Genomic DNA, 8,721 nt, shown 5'->3' on the forward strand with positions numbered 1-8,721 from the left:
TGAGGAGCGAGTTGAGAGTCTGTGGGTGAGAATTAAGGGCAGGCTGGCATGGGGGATGCTGTTGTGCGTGTCTGTTACAGGCCACTAGACCAGGATGAGGAAGCTGACGAGGCCTTCTACAGGCATCTGAGAACAGCCGCTTGATCACAGGCCCTGGTTATCACGGGAGATTTCAACTACCCTGACATTTGCTGGCAGGCTTATTCAGCCAGTCACCCACAGTCCAGGAAGTTCCTCCCGTATTGATTCCTCCAGTGCATTGATGATAACTTCCTGATGGAAATGGTGAACGTGCCAACTGGGAGAGGAGTGCTGCTAGATCTTGTCAAAAACAAGTAGGGGTTGGTTGATTCTGAATCACAGAATCACAAATTTTAGGGGTTGAAAGGGATCTCAAGAGATCATCGGGTCCAACCCCCCTGCCAATGCAGTTAGCCTACAGCAGGTTGCCCACGTAGCCATCCAGACAGGAATTGAATATCTCCAGAGAAAGAGAGTCCACAAGCTCCCTGGGCAGCATGTTCCAGTGCTCTGTCACCCTCACTGTGAAGAAGTTCTTTCGCATGTTGGTGCGGAACTTCCAGTGCTCCATTTTTTGACCATTGCCACTTCTCCTATGCCCAGAAACAACTGAAAAGAAGTTGGCCAAATCCCACTGTCTCCCACACTTAGGATATTTGTATACATTGATAAGGTCTCCTCTCAGCCTCCTCTTATCAAGGCTGAAGGTAGAGGGCAACCTTGGTTGCAGAGACCATGAGACGGTGCAGTTCAGGACCTCATGTGGCAGGAACAGAATAGCAAGCAGAATCGCAACCCTGGACTTCAGTAGGAACAACTTTGGCCTTTTCACGCAATTGCTAGAGGAAATCCCGTAGGACAACCGAAAGGGCTTCTACAAATACATTGCAGATAAAAGTAACACTAGAGGCAATGAAGGTATACAGATGAATGAGGTGGGTGCCCTGGCGTGGTTTAACCCAGACGGAAGCTAAACACTACACAGCCGTTAACTCACCCTCCCTGCTCGTGCTCGGGGATGTGAGAGCGAAACAGGAAAGTGAAGCCTGTGAGTTGAGATAAAGACAGTATATTCAGACAGGAAAATAATAATAACAACAATGTGAAATGTGTTCATCTGATTCGTATCAATATGGAACAATGCTAGGGCCGCAAGGTATGATGAATGTCACCTTCTGTCTTACATACCCTTGTGTAACCACAAGTCTAAGAAAAACAGAGTGATTAATGTATAGAGTTCTTGTATCTTGCAAAGGAATGTTTTAGCAATTGATGTCAATAGAGAGCTTGAAGGGAAGTGTATTTGTAGGCTTTTCGTTGAAGTCTATGATATCTGGGAGGGTTTCAGAATAACTGTTAACTATTACGACTATTTCACTGGACACTATGCAAGTCTCTGATATCTGGCCAGGAGATTAAGGAGAAGGAGAAAGCTGAAGAACGACTAAAAGACAAAGCTTGCAGGGGATGCTGCACAAGTCTCTGACATCCGGCCAAGTTGGACAAAGCAGAAGGACAAGAGGGAGGAATACTATGAGCCTTCAGCATGAGAGACCCCTAGAGGGACCACCAGAGACTGATACGCATGCTCCAGTAGGAGGGTTTGGATTCCGGAAACTAATTATAATAAACCTGGATTTTCAGAAGTAGTAACGAATATATATTATGCCTAGGAGCATAAAAATCAGCTGCTTGATGTAACTGGTGTGCGTCTTGGTGGAGCAGAGAGCCCCGGCACACCCAGCGCTGTTTGCTTACCTCTATTCCTTTAATAAATTGCAAACGTTGATTATAGTCCTATTTTGAAGACTGAGCCATTTATTACAACAATAACAATAACAATAATGATGATAATAGTACCACTGGCTGGCAGAAGGGCTCAGGCTGCACAGCATTGCACAAGCAACAAGAGTACAGGGGCTGAGCATCGGCAGCGGATGCAGTAGTGGAAGGGACAGAAATGTATTTGGGAGAAGCTGTACATGCTTCCTAGCTTATTGGAGAGCTGCAAAACTACGAGACAAATCTGGCAAAGGGAAAAGGGGCAGGAGGCCATGTAGGAAGAACACTGCCCTTGAGATACAGATAAAAACAGCAAGAGTTGCGGTGTGTGAGAGGACAGAAATAAGAGTGGGGGCTCAACAAAAGCAGCGGATGTAGCAGGGGCTGAGACAGGTTACTCATTGATGAGCCTCTGGCTGTGGGCCAGGCTCAGGTGGCCTCAGAAAGCCCACAGCACAGCTCCCAGCTGCACTGCAAGCCTCTGTCCCTCCATCCACAGCTCACAGCAAAGCAGACACCTGAAGCAGACGCTGCTCCCCAAAAGCAGCAACCAAAAAGATGCTGGGGCAGGCGCCATGGGCAAGGCTGTCTCCTTCTGGCCCTGCCGTCCTGCTGCTCGTGATCTGTGAGTTGGGGCATTGTTGAGTGTGGGGGGTTAGGGCTGGAGGGCTGCTGCTGGGGGCAGGATAGATCCGTGGTGGGCACAGGGGAGGATGGGGACAGTGTGTGCAGGCAGGTATGCAGCACTGTGGGGCAGAGATGTTTGGGGGAAAGCAGGACGCCATGACCCCTCTAAGCAAAGCTGTCTCTGCCCCATGCTGCAGGTGCTGGCGTGACTACCCAGGACATCTGCAGCTCTCCAGGATTTCGGGAACATGGAGGTGGGTCACAAAAATGACCTTGTCCTATGGAAAGAGATGGGAAGAGAGAAGGGGTTATTCCCTCACAATTCCCCCTATAAGCCCCAAGAGAGCAGATTCTTCCAGCCTTGGCATGCACTTGGTTTTGTCACCCAGCAATCACTAACTCTTGCCTGGGGAATCCCTCTGCCTTCTCTCCAGGTAACAACCAGGCTCCAGTCCTGTACCTCAATGCTTCCAGTGCCCAAGAAGGGGAAACAGTTTTGGTTCATTGTGTCATTGATTGGCAGTTTCCTGCCACACGAGTTGTATTCTGCAAGAATGGGCTGGAGGAGTTCAGCCTGCAAGCCCAGCAGGGCAAGGTCATCTACGCTCTGGTCCTGAACATCACCTCCAGAAGTGCTGGGACATACACATGTGGGTACCAGCAAAAGAACAAGAAAAACAGGGTGAGAAACTCTGCTCTCAGTGCTCCCCGGACCTTGTCTGTGGCAGGTGAGACACAACCCCAGGGTGGTGAGGGTAGAAGGTTTTGGAAAACTGCTGAAGCTGGAGCTGTGTGCTGCAGCAGGCAGGGCATGGCTCTGGGGTGGTTCCCCCACGGGAATGTTCCCTCTCCTCAGAGGCAGCCCCTACAGAGAGAAAGCTGCTCTCAAGGGCTGTCCCCATCCCTGCAGTAGCACCTCGGTTGAGGCATGGGGCTGTGCAGTGCCCATGCAGAGAGAGCAAGAGCTGGGGATGTTGATGGACCCTGGGTTGAGCCTGGCATGTTGCAAGATCTGCCCTGTACATTGATGAGCCTATGGCAGGGGAAGCGGGATGATTGTCATGAGACAGGCTATAGCCTGTACATCAGCAACAGTGTGGGATGGTTCCAGAAGGGAGAGCACAGTGGTGCTGGTTTGAGACACAGAAAGGTGCCTGCTCAACAAGAAAAAACAGGAAGAAAAAGGACTCAGGTGTGACGGTGTGCCAGGTCTTGGCCCCACTAAGAAAAACCCCTTTTGACCCAAGACGCAGGTGCTGGTGAGACCACTACTGATATCCAGAGCTCCACAGGTGAGGACAAGCACGAGGGTGTGCCGGTTACATGGGCACGTCCTGCTCCCTGCCTCTCCCCATCACACCCCGTTGCCCTCACACCCTCTGTCGCCCGGTTCCCCATGCCTGGCTCCCACACACTCTCCCCATAGGCACAGTGCTGGCAGTGGCGGCCGTCAGCCTCGTCGTCCTGGCTGCAGGCAGCTGGTTTGCCATCAGGAAAGGTGAGGGAGTGGGGGAAAGTGGGGGGAAAGGCTGAGGCCGTAGGGGTCCTGCTGCGGGGCTGGAGCAGTGGGAAGGGCACTGGGGAGAACCTGGGGGTGCACAGCTGGGGCTGGTGCCTGGGGGCGATGGCTGTGGGCAGCCCAGCTGGGGAGGCTGCTGAGGGAGCTGGGGAGCTTCAGCCTTCATCCCCCAGCCCCGAGATGGGAGCCAGGGCTGGGCAGCACCTTGGCCTGTGCACCTCAGCCCCTGTTCTTGTTGCAGGTGCCTGCAGAGGGAGATGCCCAAGGTGAGCACCAAGGGCTGCTGGCTGTGGGGTATGCGGGAGGGAGTTGGGGGCATGGTGGGGCCCTGGGGTGCTCCTTGGCCAGGGGCAGCGTTCTCTGTGTGTGTGTGAGGCTGCATTCCTTGTGCTGGAGCACGGAGGACAGGGTTTGTCAAGGCGTGGATTTCAGCTCAATACCTCATGTAGGAAAGCACCGCCCAAAAGAGTCTCTCACAGTGCCTCTTGTCCACAAACACACACTCCAGAATGATTCCATTCCTCTCCAGGCAGCAGCACGTTGACAGACCACAGATGGAAGACACCAACTATGGTGACATCCAGTGTGAGTACTACCTCCTCCCTTGGGGGAAGCCACATGCCCCTCTGACCATGGTCACCCCTGCTTATACATTCCCCATGCAATCCCAACACTTCATTTCCCACTGGGACATACAAAATCCCTGCCCGTTCATCAAGGGCAGGTTTCTCTCCAGCACCTCACGTCCTCCTTATTCCTTGCATGCTGATCGTGGCTGCTGGCTGCACAAGGGACATGGCAGCATCCCAGTGCTCCCAGGGACAAAGCCCATTTGCTTGGGGGGTCCTTCCACACCAGCTCCGGCCCCAGGCTGCATTTCCCCCACTCCAGCCTCTGCTTTTGTCCTTTCTTCAGTTTCCTGTCAGAGGAATTTCTGCTCAGAGAAGCAAAAAGCACCGCGTAGCAATGAAGGATGTGGCTCCTTGCGTTTGTGGGGAAAACATTTTAGAGCTTGCTCTGAAACCACAGGCAGCAGCCAAGGGAGGATGTTGTGGTTGGGTGACAGGCTATAGATATATCCCCACCCTACTTGCACCTCGCTCATGTTGCAGCATGACCTTGGTTTTCCACGCCTGCACAGAGCAGCTCGCAAGGTGTACTGGCTGTGCAAAGAGAGGAGATGCCACAGAAAGCTGGAAATACACCAAAACCTCAGCATCTCTGCTCCATCTGCTCTGCATAATTTTCATCCCAGATCAGGGTGATGGGAGAGGAAATGTGGCCGGGCATTGAGAGCTGACCACAGGCAGCTGCTGCCCAAGGTCAGTGTGAGTTTCAGCCCTCCAGCAACAGGCAGCAAGGGCTCATGGTGTGTATTTTTTGCCCCCACAGACTCCACCATCACCCACAATCGACGGGACAGGGTGAGTCGTGGCACAGCTGTGCACAGCTCCTTTCTGCACTCCTGCAGCCTCCTGCCTGCTCATTGTGCAGGGCTCACAGTCAGCAGCTGAAGTAACACAGTTTCTTTTCCCCCTAAAGCCTCCTCCCGTGCAGCACATGAGAAACAACACAACATATGCCACGGTGACCCGCACCCAGATCCGATAGCGCTACCACAGGGCAAGGGCACAGGAGCCTTGCCCACGGCTACCTTTGTTCTGTTCAAGAGGGCTTGTGCAGCCATAACGTGGGGCTGGGAGTGCACTTTGGTCTTCTTTGTTTGTTTGTTTTTTGTCACAGGGAAGGGCTGTGAGTGTCTAGCCAAGACGATGTAGGACTCATACCTCCATCTACAAGACATTAATACTTCCAAAATATATGAGCTATACCAAATCTTACTGTGAGTGTATTGACTTTTTCTGAATAAAAGAAAACATCTTGCTGTGCTCAGTGGATGTCGTGTAAACCTAAATTGCATTATAATTTCATGGGAATGTTATTCTACCCACCCACGGAGATGCCCATTTTTGACCTACATGGGCAGATATCACTGCAGGGATGTCCTCGCATGTGTGGACCAATCGGTGAGTGCACTGCAGATGTGGTTTTGCTTTGATGACAAATACACATCTCTGACTTTGTGTTCCTGATGTCACCTCCGTCTCATGCACCCATATCAGAAATGTGAAGGAGCAGACAGAAAGACACCGATACACAAAGGGCTGGCAGTGTCGATCTGAAGGGATGTGAAGAGCCTTGCACACAGACCTTACTGAGAAGAACTACACCAGCTCCTTCCTGTTTGGGGTGGCTTTATTCAGAGCTCGCAGATCAGCACGGCTTTCCCCAGTGCTCTCTGCCTCTCTCAGAGAACCAGCTGCATCACCTCTCCCTTGCTCAGCTTTTGGCATGCAGTGGGTGTTGAGAGCAGTTGGACTGAGAGAGCTGCAAAACACAAGGGAGAACAAGGAGTGGCCTTGCTCTCGCAGTGCCCACCATGGGGAAATGCTGGGAGCATGGAAGGAGGGGGATTCAGACAGAGCACAGCCACGTGAAGCTTCCAGCCTCCTGCATTCGGATGCACTTTTGGCTTGCATTTGCTCTCCAACAGCCTGCCCTCTCGCAACCATCACGTGCACACTTAGCCTGGAAGGCTGGGCTTGGGCTGAACTCACCTTCACTCTGCCCATCTCATCCACGTTGGCATCTGGAGGGAGAACCTGAGTTAGTGTCCAGCCACACACAGCAGGCAGGGCTTTCCCGCCCCTCACCACAGTTGCCCCCATGGTTACAGCTTGCCATGGCAAAGGCATCAGCACTTCACACAGTGCCTAGAGGAGAAGGGTGAAGAAGGGACTGGCACTTACAGAAATGGCTGGGGTCAGCAGAAGAGTCTTGAGCACTACCAGCACCACACAGAGGCATAGAGAGAGGAGAGAAAAAATGTCCTGAAGGTCTGCAGCACCACTGCCACAAAGAAGCACAGGGCCATTTGGGCTACTCCCATGGATGATGCTATAATCCTTCCAGGATTCAGCTGAAGTCCACCCCACAGCAAGACACTTCTCCCACGCCTTCTGCACAGGGAATGCAGTCACACAGAAGGACAAATCTGCCCCTGGCCATGCAGCACCCAAGGGCCCTGCCATGCCCCCAACTCCCTCCAAAAAAACCCACAGCCAGCAGCCCTTGGTGCTCACCTTGGGCATCTCCCTCTGCAGGCACCTGCAACAAGAACAGGGGCTGAGGTGCACAGGCCAAGGTGCTGCCCAGCCCTGGCTCCCATCTCGGGGCTGGGGGATGAAGGCTGAAGCTCCCCAGCTCCCTCAGCAGCCTCCCCAGCTGGGCTGCCCACAGCCATCGACCCCAGGCACCGTCTGCCCCAGCTGTGCACCCCCAGGTTCTCCCCAACCACATTTCCCACTGCACCAGCCCCATAGCAGGACCCCCACGGCCTCAGCCTTTCCCCCCTCTTCCTCCACTCCCTCACCTTTCCTGATGGCAAACCAGCTGCCTGCAGCCAGGACGACGAGGCCGACGGCTGCCACTGCCAGCGCTGTGCCTGTGGGGAGGGTGTGTGGGAGCCAGGCATGGGAAGCTGGGGGACAGAGGGTGAGAGGGCAGCGGGGTGTGATGGGGAGAGGCAGGGAGCAGGACGTGTCCATGTAACCGGCACAGCTCCTGCCTGGTAAAGCTCCTGCTTGTCACCATGCCCCGGGGATGGCAGCACAGCACGCCCACTCCCCATACTCTGGTTTCTGGAGGTGCAGGAGGGAATCACTCACCTGGGGGTGATGGACTTGCTGGGGAACTCACCACATTGCCTGGCAGGACAAAAGGACACGCTTAGTGTCTACAGTGCACCCAGATCCTTCCCAGAATGAGCCTCAGCCCCATGGCCACATCCCTCCACCGACAGCCAGCACCAACCCCAGGGAAGGTATAAAATGCCCGTGGCTGTTGTGCCAACATGGGCCCCATGGATCTGCTGTCTAAATTCCTTCGTGTTTGGTTAAGTATAGCTTGGCCAAGGTGTGCCTGCCCATTAAATATGGCATCACCACTCTCATCTTTCTGTGATTCTGGGGGCTAGAGGATCACACAATCACAGAATGGCCAAGGTTGGAAGGGACTTCTGAATGTCTTGTAGTCCAGCCTTCTGCTGAGCAGGATCAAATAGGACACACTGCACAGGATGGCATCCAGGTGGATTTGGAATATCTCCACAGGAGACTCCACAGGGTCTCTGGGCAGCCTGTTCCAGTGCTCTGTCACCCTCCCAGTAAAGAAATGCCCCTCGTATTCAGATGGAACTTTCTGTGCTTCAGTTTGAGCCCATTGTCTCTCACCCTTTCCCTGGACACAAGCGAAAAGAGACCAGATCCATCCTCTCAACTCCCTCCCCTCAGATATTTTTAGACATGGATGAGGTCTCCCCTCAGTCTCCTCTTTTCCAGGCTAAACAGGCTCGGTTATCTTGGCCACGGTCCTCTGATCATCTTTGCAGCCTTCCTCTGGACTCTCTCCAGTTGTTCTATGCCCCTCCTGAACAGGGAATCCCAGAACTGGGCACAAAATGTTTTGTGTTCCATGTAGGGAAGTGATTCCTTCCCAGGAGCTCTTGCCCAGAGAACAAATACCCTCTCCCTTGCCATCACCACCCCACACACACCTCTCTTCAGTCACCCATCCCCACGCTCAACCTCATGTAGGGAACTGCAGATGTCCTAGGTGGTCACGCCAGCAGCTGCACCTTGGGGCACAGAGGGATTTGTTTAGAGGGAGTGAGAGCTGGGGCACCCACACGCTTGTGTCCATGTCCCTGCTGC

General features: G+C 53.5%; 1 long non-coding RNA gene across 1 annotated transcript; it reads right to left on the reverse strand.

Annotated features, from left to right (window-relative positions):
* Positions 1 to 6,780: 6,780 nt before the first annotated feature.
* Positions 6,781 to 7,493, reverse strand: LOC309889278. The gene is made up of 3 exons (XR_014319212.1): positions 7,383 to 7,493; positions 7,093 to 7,117; positions 6,781 to 6,794 (listed from the first exon to the last, which is right to left on the reverse strand). It is a non-coding gene; the product is annotated as an uncharacterized lncRNA (long non-coding RNA).
* Positions 7,494 to 8,721: the final 1,228 nt, after the last annotated feature.

Source organism: Aythya marila (assembly GCF_965140915.1).
Source record: "Aythya marila genome assembly, chromosome: 34".
Lineage (NCBI taxonomy): Eukaryota > Metazoa > Chordata > Aves > Anseriformes > Anatidae > Aythya > Aythya marila.